The 12,944-nt window shown below is 49.0% G+C and overlaps 1 protein-coding gene across 9 annotated transcripts in view; it reads left to right on the top strand.

Annotated features, from left to right (window-relative positions):
* The window catches only part of DGKZ (diacylglycerol kinase zeta), a 759,825-nt gene that overhangs the window by 647,100 nt on the left and 99,781 nt on the right, over positions 1 to 12,944 (top strand). The window lies entirely within an intron of this gene.

Here is a 12,944-nt window from a genome sequence, read left to right as displayed (position 1 = left end):
TGGCGCACAATTAATCTCTCCGGAGTCCCAAGCCTGCCCTCAGCAGGCGAGAGGGTCTAAGGTGAGAGGGTGGTGGCAGAGGCCCTGGCACACGAGTCCCTCTGGAGTGCCAAGCCTGCCCTCAGCAGGTGAGTGGGTCTATGGTTGGAGGTTGGTGGCAATGTCCCTGGCACACAAGTCTCCCCGTTGTGCCTAGCCTGCCCTCACCAGGCAAGCAGGTCTAGGGTGAGAGGGTGGTGGCGGAGCTGCTGGCACACAACGAGTCCCTCTGGTGTGCCAAGCCTGCCCTCGGCAGTTGAGCAGCTCTAGGTTGAGAGGGTGGTGGCAGAGACTTTGGCACACAAGTCCCTCCGGAGTGCGAAGCCTCCCCTCCGCAGTTGAGCGGGTCTAGGGTGGGAGGGTGGTAGAGACCATGCCACACAAATACTCTCTCCGTAGTGCAAAGCCTGCCCTCACCAGGTGAGTGGGCAATGAGTATAGGGTGAGCGGGTGGTGCCTGTTGCTGCTAAAAGCAGGTGAGAAGACAGTAGACATAGGGTGTGATTGGCACTAGTTAAGCAGACGGCGAGTCACTGCCTTTGGTGGGGGCGGGGTGTTTGTCACAGGGGAGTATCATTCATTGCCCTCGTCAGATGGGTGGTCAGACTGATGAACAATGGGGTAACCAAGCAGTATCAGTCAGTGCCCTCACGAGGTTAAAGAATAGTAGGTAGTTTGTGAGTGGTGCCAGGAGAGCGAAGGCGTCCTTACCAGGAAATGTCAGTCAATGTCAGTCACCTCACTTGCAAAGGATGGGTGATTTCCAGCTGGATCAGTCACTGCCCTCAGGTGAGGAGACCGATACTGCCGAGAGGGTTGTCTGGTGAGCAGCGGGACCGTTCCAGGTAGAGGCAGTCATTGCCCTCATTAAATGAGGGAACAGCAGCCTTGGTGCAAGACAATGCCTGCTCCTCAGAGAGGGCAGTGACAAGTGTGACAGTCACTGCCTTCATGACTTTGTTTCAATGACAGTCAGCTTTTTAAAACATCAGTTGGATGGACACTCACTCTTCCTGAGGAAGTGAGACCTTTGTTGCACCACCATTAGTAGGAGGGTGAGTGGAGGTCCAAGGTCTGTCTAGTGGGAGTGGGAGTGGGAGTGTAGGTCAAGGGTCAGCTACTGTGAGTAGGAGGTTGTGTGGAGGCCCAGGGCCAGACCACTATGGTTGAGTGGAGGTCAAGGGTCAGCCCACTCTAAGTAGGAGGGCTGTGTGGTGGTCAGCCTGCTATGAATAGAAAGGTGAGTGGAGGTCCAGGGTACGTCTACTGTGATTGGAATGGTGAGTGGAGGTAAAGCCTTAGCCCACTGTGAGTAGGAGGTTGTGTGGAGGTCAAGGGTCAGACCACTGAGTGAGTGGTCAATGGTCAGCCCACTCTAAGTAGGAGGGTTGTGTGGCTGTCAGCCCACTGTGAGTGGGAGGGTGAGGTTATAAGTTGACGAGTGGGTGGAGATCCGGGGTGCCTTTGCTGTAAGCAGGAGGGTGAGTCGAGGTCTGGGGTCAACCGACTCTGAGCAGCAGGGTTGTTGGAGGTTTTGGGTCCGCTCACTGAGATTGGGGTCCAGGGTTATCTCAGTAGGAGTTGGAGGCTGGGTGGAAGCCCAGTGTCAGTCTACTGTGAGCATTAGCATGAGTGGAGGTCCAGGGTTAGTCCATGGTGAGTAGGAGGGTGGGAGGAGCTCCACTTTCAGCCCAGGATGGTTCGAGGTCCATGGTTGGCCCACTGTGAGTAGGAGAGTGAGTGCAGGTAAATGATCAGTCCTCTGAGTGAGTAGTGAGTGGAGGTCAAGGTTGGCCACAAGCAGAATTAATAAGAAATTGTTGTACATTTGAGGCTGTAGAAACACTGATTTACAAGCAACAGAAGTATAAATCCCAGAGAGACATCCCTTGAACAACCACGGCTCCTGACAGGCGCCATCTTAAGCTTGTCCAACACAGAAGCATTCAAAGGACCTAGAATATTTTCTGAGTGGACAACAAATCTCCCATCCAGGATAGTCTACTTAAGGTAAACGCTGAGACAGGTAAAATGTGCAATCTACTCTACAGACTGCAGCCTCTGACCAAGACTCAGGAGCAGAGTGTGCACATTATCTACAAGTGCTAGAAATTCCACCCAGTGCTGTCAGATTTCAGCATTGTGGACCCTCTGAAAACCCCTGCCATCTCTTAATATATGCAATCTGGTTACCGTGTCTATTTCTCTGAAGAACTTATCCAGGACTGTGTATGGGGTATTTTGCATTATGTATGAGAAATTTGGGTGGCTAAATCATGGTCTACCTCGGAGACAAGGCGTTTTGTCAAGTGCGTCACTCTTCTAGGATACGCTTCGAGTTTTCCCTGAAGAGTGTTTCTGGTCGCAGTGTAGCATAAATGCATTGATACCTAATCCCTTCCACTAGGCAGGCTCCACTCTGTCAGAGGTAATGCAATAGATTTATTCTAGTTGATACGCATCTCAGCATACGTGACAAACACCTCGAGGATGTAGAGAACACGTGCCAATCGCAGCAGGACATCGTCTTCATAGAGCGAGATTACATCTTCCCAGTCCAGGTCCCATTTCAAGGCCCTACCCAAGGCGTCTCCTCGGATCTAGGTCTCCAGTGGCTCGATCGCTATTAGAAACCAAATCGGTGATGGTGGGTATCCCTGCCTGGTGCCCCTGCCAAGCCTGGAGTCCCTTGATCATGTCCCATTAATGCGCACCCAGGCTATCAGATCCAGATCCACCAGTCTGACCTATTTAAAAAACAACAGTCCATAGACCACAAAACATAGTGGACTGCCATCAAATATGGTCACTCCACCGAATCGGATGCCTTTTGGGCAACCAGTAATAACCTTGACTCTGGTTCCCCTATCTGGTCCTTGCAGGCCAAACATCCAAACAGGCGCTGAAAGTTGTGTCTAATCGCTCTGGATGGCATAAAGCCTAATTGACTTGGGCAACAAAATGTCTCTCGCCATCATGAGTCTGGTTGCCAATACCTTAGCCAAGATTGCTCTATGTTTAATAGGGAGATTGGCCTATAAGAGGCACAGTCTTCCCTCTGTTTCCCTCCCTTATGAATGAGATGACATCTGCCTGCTTGAGGTCTCTGGGCAAGATACCTTCCTTCATTGCCTCACTGAACATAGCCTTCAGGGGGGCACTATTCGAGACTTTACTCTCCTGTAAAACTACGGTGGTAAACGATACTGACCAGGGGCCTCCGACACTTGAATTGAGTTATCGCCTCGGAAATTTCCGCTTCTGTAATGTCCACCTTAAGTTCTTCACTCTTCTCCACCTCCAGCCAGGGACTGGGAAGCTCTCTGATAAAACTTTTCATGCCAGTCTGCTGTTACCCCAATTTTGAGCTGTAAACGTCACCCAGGCAGTCCAAGAAGGCCTGTGCAATGTCACCCAAGGTTTCAGCCACAAACTCCCCAGGGTTGGTCACTTTGTATATCCACCTCTGACCCTCCTCTTGTCTGGCCAGCCAGGCCAGCAGTTTCCCTCCTTAATTCCCAATTTGTATATTCTGCCCTGCTTGTTTCTGTGAACCATCCTTGCCTCCTAATGAGCTAAGATCCTGTATTTCTCCCTTAATACACCATTCCCTGCACCCGTTCCCCAGTGGGGAGTGTCACATATTTGGCCTCAACACTGACCAACTTTTCTTCCAGTTCCCTGCATGCTTTCTCTCTCTTCTGCCTTTTCCCGGTAATTTGAGCTATCGGGTCCCCCCTCAGTACTGCCTTGCAGGCCTCCCAGACAATCGTGTTGGGGTTGACCTTCTCAGCGTTTCCCACAAAATAGTGCTAGTGGCTTGTATTATCATACCTCATGTCGTCGTGTATGTCGTCTCCCAGGGATCCAATGTCCAACCCTGTTCGATTTGGGTACCCTACTCTGGAGTGTCGCCAATAAGACTGAATGATCCAATATACCTCAAGGCAGGTATTCCATGCCCCCAAAACCTCCCAACTGATGGTGCGATAGTAACAGATAGTCAACCAGGCCGGTCGGCTCCAAGGAGTCTCGGAGGTGTGTATCCGCCCTCTGGGGAATACCAGAACTGGCCAGTCAGTCACGGTCCCTTTGTAGTGTTAAATTGAGGTCCTGCCCCCCACCAGCAACAGGGTCTCAGGGGTGTTTGTTATCCAATTGCTGAGCTTCACTTGCCCCTCCCACTGAGGGTCCAGGGAGAAGTACCAGAAGGCCACCGCCAAATCTATGCCATTCCATCTACAGCTTACCACTGTGTAGCAGTTCTGCTAGTCAACCTGCAAAGGCAATGTTTATCGCACCAGAAAACCCACCCCCCTCAATCCTCTAGGGAAGCCCACATTAACCAAGAGTCTATATTGCCCCCTGGTGAAAAAGCCACAGTTGTTCCCCTCCAGATGCGTCTCCTGCAGCAGAATCATGTCTGGGTCACGCCTGGCCAAGGATTTGGTCACTATTCCCTGTTTCAGCTTGCTCCCCAGTACATTAACATTCCAAGACCAAATTTTTAGGGTACGTCACTTCCCCCCCCCCCCCCCCCCCCCCCCACAACCACCATTGCAGTATGTCAAGTGATCTGCCGTTCCAAGTCCTCAGACGCCATCCTGCACTATGTACTCAGTAGGTGAGGTGATGGATATACTTGACTCCGGCTGCAACCCCCCCCCCCACACTCCCCTTTCGACCGCGCTTCCCTACATCCTCACGCTGCAGGCTAAGAACTGCCTGCTTCCCCAACTGATGAGGTGTCTGTTGCCCTTTTACTTCAAACTTGGTTCGTGTGGAACAATACCAACCCTAATAGGGAGCCGTGTCGTGACTCTGTTGGCCCTGCAGAAATGTTTGTGGGTCTCCTGAATGTAGCACCTAGGAACCCCCAGACCCTCCCAGTGTCTGGTCCAGCGGGTCCATCAGCCAGGCTCTGCCCTGTGCTCCTTGTTAAATTATCTCGTCAACTGTCATCGGCGTAACCACAAGAAGTGGAGATGCCCCTTCTGAACCTCCGTGGGATGCCGATCCATCCTTTGCGTCCTCTGACTCCACTGCCAGAGACTTCCACCTGTTGACCACCTCCAGGATTTGCCTTTGCTGTAGGGCCTTCACCTCTTTTGCAACCTCCAATTCATCTTGATCCTTTGTGGGGGCTGACGAGGGGCGCTTGCACGATCTACAGAGGCCAACAAAGTTCCTACCAGCTCTGATCTCGTGCCTTTGCTTCTCTGTCCAGCATCGGGTACCAACCAGTTTCCAGCCAAGCCTAATCATCCGCCACCATCATAAAGAAACAAGAAACTCCCTGGTCTATGATCTGGAGCTTAACCAGGAAGAAGATCGCATATTTAAGATTCCATTGTCTAAGGTGTTTTCGACACCGATGAAGGATTCCCATTGTTTCTGTACCGCCGTGGTGTAATGGGAATATATTCACACTCCCTCCATCTAGTGGCCATGCCCGCGTGTTTTTGCTACTTATAGGATGATGTCTCTATCCCAAAAGTTCAGTAGCTTGGCCATAATCACCCTCTGTGATGCCCCTGGCATTGGTGGGCAGCCAGGTACTGTGTGTGCCTGGTCCACTGTAAACCATTTGGATGTCTTTCCTTCCAGCACCAACGAGGAAAGTCACTCCTCAAGAAACCGCTCTGTACTGGGACCTTGTGCTTTTTGCGGGATCCCCACCAAATGCATGTGGTTGCAGTGGCAACACCACTCTGCGTCATCCCGTTTCCTCTCCAGGTTGGCCACTGCCTTTTCTAATGCCCTGATGGGGGCGCCCTCCTAAGTTGCCATTGGTCTCAGTTGGGTGAATGTGGATTCTGTCTCTGCCACCCTATCCTGCAACTTGCAGTTCTCGCCTCTCAGGAGTCCCAGATCCTGGGCCACCGTATCGATCTTGTTCTCTAGAGCCGGTTTGGTTTTTCGTATGGCCAATAAGATCATAGCCTTGTGGGCCCCCAGTTCCAGGTCCAAGCCTTCTCTCATGGGCCTCTGCCTCTGCCTCCATACAACCCAGGATCCTCTGGCAGCGGTGGTTTGGTGGCTTTTGTCCTCACCACCTTGGGGCCTCCATGTCCACAGGCTACCAGTCTCCCTTCTGCCCTGTGCCACTGCCCCAACTCAATAGCGGCTAATGGTTTCACAGTGAGGACTGGGAGTTTGTAGTTTTTTATTATCAAAAGGCTTCTTACTGCTCTGGAGCCCAAACAAACTCTATTCCTGATGTAGCAGTTTTCTGACGGGGTCCATGATGCAGTCGGCGTTCTTCACAAACTTAGCATAATAGTCCCAGAGCAGCATGAAGGAAATTCGTTTTTCTTTGCTGCATGGTGCAGGCACATCATCAACAGCCTTGACAAGTGATACCTTGGAGAACGCTCCCTGTAAAGATAGTGTTCCCCAGGTATTCCAGTCGATATTTGGAAAAGCTTACATTTCTTCAGCAACAGAACCAGGCTGTGGTTAGTCAAGCTAAAGAAAATGTCTATCACAATTTCCAAGTGTTCTTCATGAATCATGATACTTAGAGAACACTAAAATGTGATCTTGGAAGGACTTCACTTTGTCTTCCAGGCCCTCAAACAGATGGACCATTGCTCTTTGGAAGGTGGATGTCAGTAAGGCAAGGCCGAACAGCAGCCATGTATAATACAAAAGCCCAAATTGAGTAATTGCTTGGACTCTTAGGCTAACTCAACCGGGTGGTAGGCATGACTGAGAATGAGAGTGAAAAACACAGTGGAATCATCAAGAAGTGCATATTTGTCAATAATTATGTTAGAATTTAAGGCTCCCAGATCTACACCAAGACATAGTTCACTATTGTTCTTTGCTAAAACAATGAGAGAAATCCACTCTGAGTGCTCTGCCTCCTTAATGACGACCATATCCAACAACCCCTGTAATAAGTCCTGTAAGTATTAAATGCACATGGTAGGATAGGATAGGATAGGATAATATTTGTAGAGCGCACTTATACCCAAGGGTTTCAAGGTGCTGAGCAGATGGAGGAGGAAATAGATGCATTGACAGCCAACTGTCAATGCATATAGCCATAAAATAGCCATGTTTTCAGACGTTTTCTGAAAACCAGAAGAGAGTCAGCGTTGGAAAGGAAAGTGGGCAACTGGACCTACAATATCTGGGAAAGACGAGTTTTGCAGCGTTAATCTTTCTGGATTCACTGTGCTGTGCATTATTCCGCCATCTAGTGGTTGGTTCCAGAATTGTTGTATTTCTTCTCTTTTTAGGTCTCGCCTGACCCAGCGCATGCGCTGGTCTGGCGAGACTTTTTGAGAGGGCTCCAAAAAGTGCTACCAGGCCAGCCTAGAGCTACAGTGCATGTGTGCGGGCGCGCACGCCGCGCTTGACCGTGATTACTTTCACTTTTGCGGCCGCTTTGATGTTTGATCGTGATCACGATCACTTTCGCGGCCGCATGGTATAGCCAATAGGTCTCGCTTTTGGACCTTATAAGTATTTAGTTATGCAACTGTTGCATCGCTAAACACTTATAAGGTCCCAAAGGCGAGACCTATTGGCTATGCCAATGCTTGTTTTTTCTTTCTTGTGGCCCAGGTGGGCGTCAACATACCACCATTTGGTGTCCTCCGTGACGTCCCACCTTTGGTCGCCATCTTCAGATTCTTTTTTTCCGCCGTTGGGTGTGGATTGTCAGTGAAGGAGCTCCACAACTTTGGAGAGAGTCTGGAGAGAGGAATCCACGGAAAACAACAGGAAGATCGAGAAATCACCTGAGAACATACCGGATCACGAGTCACGTAATGGGGACGACGAAAGAGGAGAAAATACACAGAGAACGTAGTAGTTTCTACAGAGAATGCGCACACAGAGGGCTCCCTGGGCGTGGTGATGGACAAAACTCCCTTTAAATTCTGCGCTAAATGCCACCACAAGTACGTGCAGAAGGACCTACATCCAGTTTGCAATCTCTGCCTGACACTCGACCATCGAAGCGAGAACTGCAACGCCTGCACGGCATTCACTTTGAAGACCCTCAGAGTAAGAGAGAGGCAAAGAAGAGCAAACTACAGCATGCAGGGGCAGGGGACGCCTCCATCACTCCGAGATTTGGGACTTTCCATTGGAGAGGAGGACAACACCACCAAAGGACCGGAGGACGCCATAGTCGAGGTCGAAAAGAAAACGCCGAAGGAGGTAAGAGTCGTCGAACCTCAGACACTCCACTGATACTCGCAAAAGTGAGTCAAAGTCCTTGAAAGGAGCATTGCAATCGAAACACTCGACGTACGCAACTGCATCCAAGGACAAACAGCCCGTTGGTTCATTCGACAAGGACTACCAGACAGCAAAAACCCAAGATAAGGCAAAGGCGTAGAAAAGCAGTCACGAAAGAGACGCTTTGTCGTCAAAAAATGAAGGGTTTAAAGTGGCTACGACTTTGACGTCGACAACCGCGTAGAGAAAAGCCGAAACTCTCGATGCCGAATACACGTCTGAGATGGAGAAGCAAAAGAAAAGGCTAGAGGCCGAAATGGTGAGCATCTTGCAACGCAAGAGGGACTTTGACGAGAAGATGAAACAGTTCACTATTCTGTCGAAACCCACGCCTGAAGCCGAAAGGTGCGGCGCAGAAATTCAACCACCGACCTCACCAGAACCTGTCAAGGAACGGGAGGAGGAAGAGCTGTATTACAGCGATGCCGAAGGAAGACAAACAAACTTACCAGGGCTCGACATCCTCGGAGGCGCAGGACTTGCAGTGGCAGGATCTCGATGCCGAATCACCGGAAGAGGGGGTAGACTCCTATCCTTCGAGGCCTTCACTGCTGGACGACATAGGGATCTATAAATGCCAGCATTTGTAAAGCGCACAGCTACCTCCGGAGAGGTGTACCGGCGCTGGGGGTAGTCGGGAAGATTAAGCAAGCTATTGCCCAGAGTCACATGGTGCTGGGCTAACCTGCCGCCAGAGCCGGGGATCGAACCGTGAACCCTGTGGTCTGGAGTCAGGCACCCTGGCCGCTGCGCCACACCTCTTCCACAATAACCAAGTCATCAAGAGGGCTGCAGACACATATGGAGTGCAGCTAGAGGAGGGGAAACCCCACCTCCAGACAAAGAGAGCAGGAGAATGGACCTAATGGGGAGGAAGATGGAAAGGAGTGCGGCGATCCAATGGCGCATCGCCAATTCCAATGCGCTCATCAACAGGCACGCATACCAGCACTGGGAAGAGGTGGGCGAACTCCTAAAACACCTACGTGAGCAATACCAGAGAAGAGTGAGACACCTGGTAGAAGAGGGAAAGAACATGGCAAATACATTTGTGAAGTCGGCCCTAGACGCAGCGGAGACATCAAGCAGGCAGCGGAACACCTTCAAGGAGACCAGTGGGTAGGGGGAGCCACCAACCCGTGGCACCACACCAAACCTTCCAACAGGGTTATCAAGGAGGTAACCAGGGCCAACAGCAGGGACAGCAGCAGCAAAACTGTCAGTACCAGCCCCGAGGACAATCCTTTCGAGGATGCGCACGAGGAAGAGGAAACGGACAGAGAGGGGGTCAACAACCCAAATCCAAGTGACTCCGCTGTAGGACCAACGCACACCCAGTCTACATCTCTAGGGGTGCAGCAAAGGATAACACAAAGAAAAAGACTAACTCAAGACCAACAACGGTTCCTCCAGCACACAACACCAGTAGGAGGCAGGATAAAACACTTCCTCCAGGAGTGGAGGAAGATCACATCAGACAAATGGATACTAAACTTCATACAATACGGTTACTGTATAGAGCTAGAAAAACCACCTCCAGACAAAAGACCAAAAAGCAGAGTACACTCAGCAAAGGAGCATTCTCATTTGCTACAAGATCACAGGAACTTCTAAAGAAAAGGGCCATAGAAATAGTACCATACAAGGAACGGAACAAGGGGTCTCCACCTACTTCCTCATACCAAAGGTAGACGAAAGCTTACGACCAATTCTGGATCTAAGGTTCTTAAACAAGTTCATAAAAACTCAAAGATTCAAAATGACATCTCTCCAAGAAGTAATACCCCAGTTACAGGAAGGGGATTACATGGGACCTATCGACTTGACCCTTTTACTGCGGCGCAAATTCCGCCGCGGTGTGGTTGAAATAATGAGTGGGCGTGGTTCGGACGGCCCCCAGACGTCCTCCGCACACGCCCACCGTGATGTCTGACATGGGGGCCCGTCTGACGCATGGAACGGGTTAAAAGACGCTTACTTACACATCCCCATCAACAACAAACACAAACATCTACTAAGATTTATGATCAACAAGACTCAGGTTTCAAAGTCTTTATTTCGATTATTAGCAATCATAAAAGACATATTAAAAAAAAAGAAAATATAACTGGTTCATTTAAAATATCCAAAGGGAATCAATAAACATTATTATTTAGACACTCACAAAAATACATAAGTGCACAAAAAGAACATTTCTTAACAAGTGAATAAAACAGGATTGAATTTCAAAAAAAAAAAAAAAAAGAGAAAAGCAAAAAAAATATTTAAAAAGTTAGGATTACAGTTCTAAATTGCGAACAATGAATGCACTTAATAAGACATAGTCGTAGGGTCGTAGGGTGGTTTAGCAGGTGTATACTTAAACTAAACAGATTATGGCAAATAGCAGAACAACTTTTGCACTTAGCGCTAAGACGAGCGCTTTTTTAACCTAAGGAGCCAAGCCCAGCCCAAGTACTTTGCCAAGGCTACCACAAAAACCTCTGAGGTGTTAGTCCTGAGCACCTGTATAGCTTCCATTACTGTTTTATATGGTAAATTTTGGAACAGAGGTTTTAACCATTTTTTCCGAGGTGCTCCATACCTAGGACAGGCAAAAAGGAAGTGACCTTCTGACTCAATATGACCTAAGCAGCACATACAATAAGGTGATATCCCTGTGGACCATTTGTTCAGAAAGATGTTTAATGGCAAAGCGCCCACTCTAAACTGATGGTACAATTTCTTATCTAGCGGTCGGGAAATAACATCCCAGTATGGCTCTCTCAATAGGTCAATTTTGAATGTTAGAAACCTGCCGGTGAGGTCATTTTTATTGGACAGCATCACTCTTTTTAGGCGGGTAGTGGCCCAATATAGAGATTTGGATTCATCTTTAGGTGGGAAGGGATTAGATTGTGGGGATGACCAAAGATGTTCCAAGCCCATGTCTATCAGAATTGTTTTTACAGCAATGAGCCATGGTATTTTCCCTGAACCCCTGATGGACCTAACTTCTGACAATTCCTTTGCAAAAAGGAATAAGTCTGGGGATGTCCATATTCGTCTCCACATTGCCACTAACCTAAATCTTGCCATTTCATTTATGGGGGCGGTGCCGAGATCTAAGCAGAGAGGGAGCGAGGGTGTAGACTGTGGAAGGCCCACTAGATTTCGGAGGAATCTACATTGAGTTTTATACAGATTAGACAAGTCCATATGACCCCATAGATCTGCGCCATATAAGATGGCTGTAGAAATTTTGACATCATAGATCTTAAGGGCCGGCAGGACCCGTCTAGTGATTGATTCCTTCTGCTCTTTAACGAGACAGCCAGTAAGCCTGGCAAGTTTGAGTTGTTGCATATTGATCTGATCCTTCCATCTCAGACGACTATCAAGGGTGACCGCTAGATAGGTCATGGTATCAACCTGTTCAAGGTTTACTCCATTCATCTTCACTGAACTTCGGACTGGGTGGTTTTTTGTAAAGACCATAAATTTTGTTTTCCCCACGTTGACTACCAGGTTGTTGATGGCACAAAACTCCTCAAAGCGGTCCAAAGCCCGCTGTAGTCCGCTGCGTGTTTTAGAGAGGATTAGAGTGTCATCTGCAAAGATGAGTAGCGGGAACCTCATCCCTGCCAACATTGGGGCATCAGTGGTAGTATCCAAGAAAAATTTAACAACTTGGTTGATAAAAAGAAGAAACAGGGTAGGGGCCAGGACACACCCTTGGCAGACGCCTCGGGTTACGGGGAAAGTTTCTGTGACTTGTCCCTGGCCCCCCCACCTCACCCTCGCAAAGTTGTCCTCGTGGAGTCTTATGATAAGGTCCAATAATTCGGGTGGGCATCCCAAGGTTACCAGTACACCCCACAACCTGTCCCTGGGCACCAGATCGAAGGCGGACTTCAGATCAATGAATGCAGCATAGATGTTACCACCACCTAGCCAAACCTCCTTCCAATAGATCAGGCAGAATCTAAAAACCTGATCTATGGTGCTCATTCCCGATCTGAAGCCCACCTGCATGGGGGACAGGATGTTCTCCATTTCTATCCAACCCAGGACCCTTCCCAAAACCATACGCGCCACTATCTTTTGGATCGAGTCGATTAAACTGATAGGGCGGTAGTTTGCTGGAATAGATTTATCACCCTTTTTATAAACTGGAACTATTTCTGCCCCTTTCCAGGATTTCGGGACTGTAGCTCCAAGTACCAGAGTATTAGCTATTCTAGTGATATACGGGAGCCACAAAGTGGGATTAGATTTAAAAAGATCCGCCGGGATTAGGTCCATACCTGGGGCTTTGCCTCGGAGAGTAAGTGCCAATGCCAACTCAACCTCAGCAACCGTAAAAATGAGTTTCCCGCTTTCTGGGGTCTGCGTGAATGGATTGCCTGAGGGATTTGAGGTATCATCGTCCTCAGCTCTAAATTGGGCCGAGTAAAATGATACCCAATCCTCGAGTGGCACATTATTTCCGGGTGTGGAAGAGTCAATGTTTTTGCCCCATTTAACCAACTCCCAAAACCTTTTCTGGTTATTAGAGGATGATGCCTCTAAAAGATCTGACCAGAACTCATCCTCCCACTCCCTTTTGGCTTTGCTAAGGGTTTTTTTGTAATGGAGTCTAGCAGTTCTCACTTTGACCATGTCCCGAA

The sequence above is a fragment of the Triturus cristatus genome, chromosome 3_1 (assembly GCF_964204655.1).
Source record: "Triturus cristatus chromosome 3_1, aTriCri1.1, whole genome shotgun sequence".
In the NCBI taxonomy this organism is placed as follows: Eukaryota; Metazoa; Chordata; class Amphibia; order Caudata; family Salamandridae; genus Triturus; species Triturus cristatus.
Note: the sequence above shows the minus strand (reverse complement) of the source record. Positions and strands in the feature narration are given on the sequence as shown.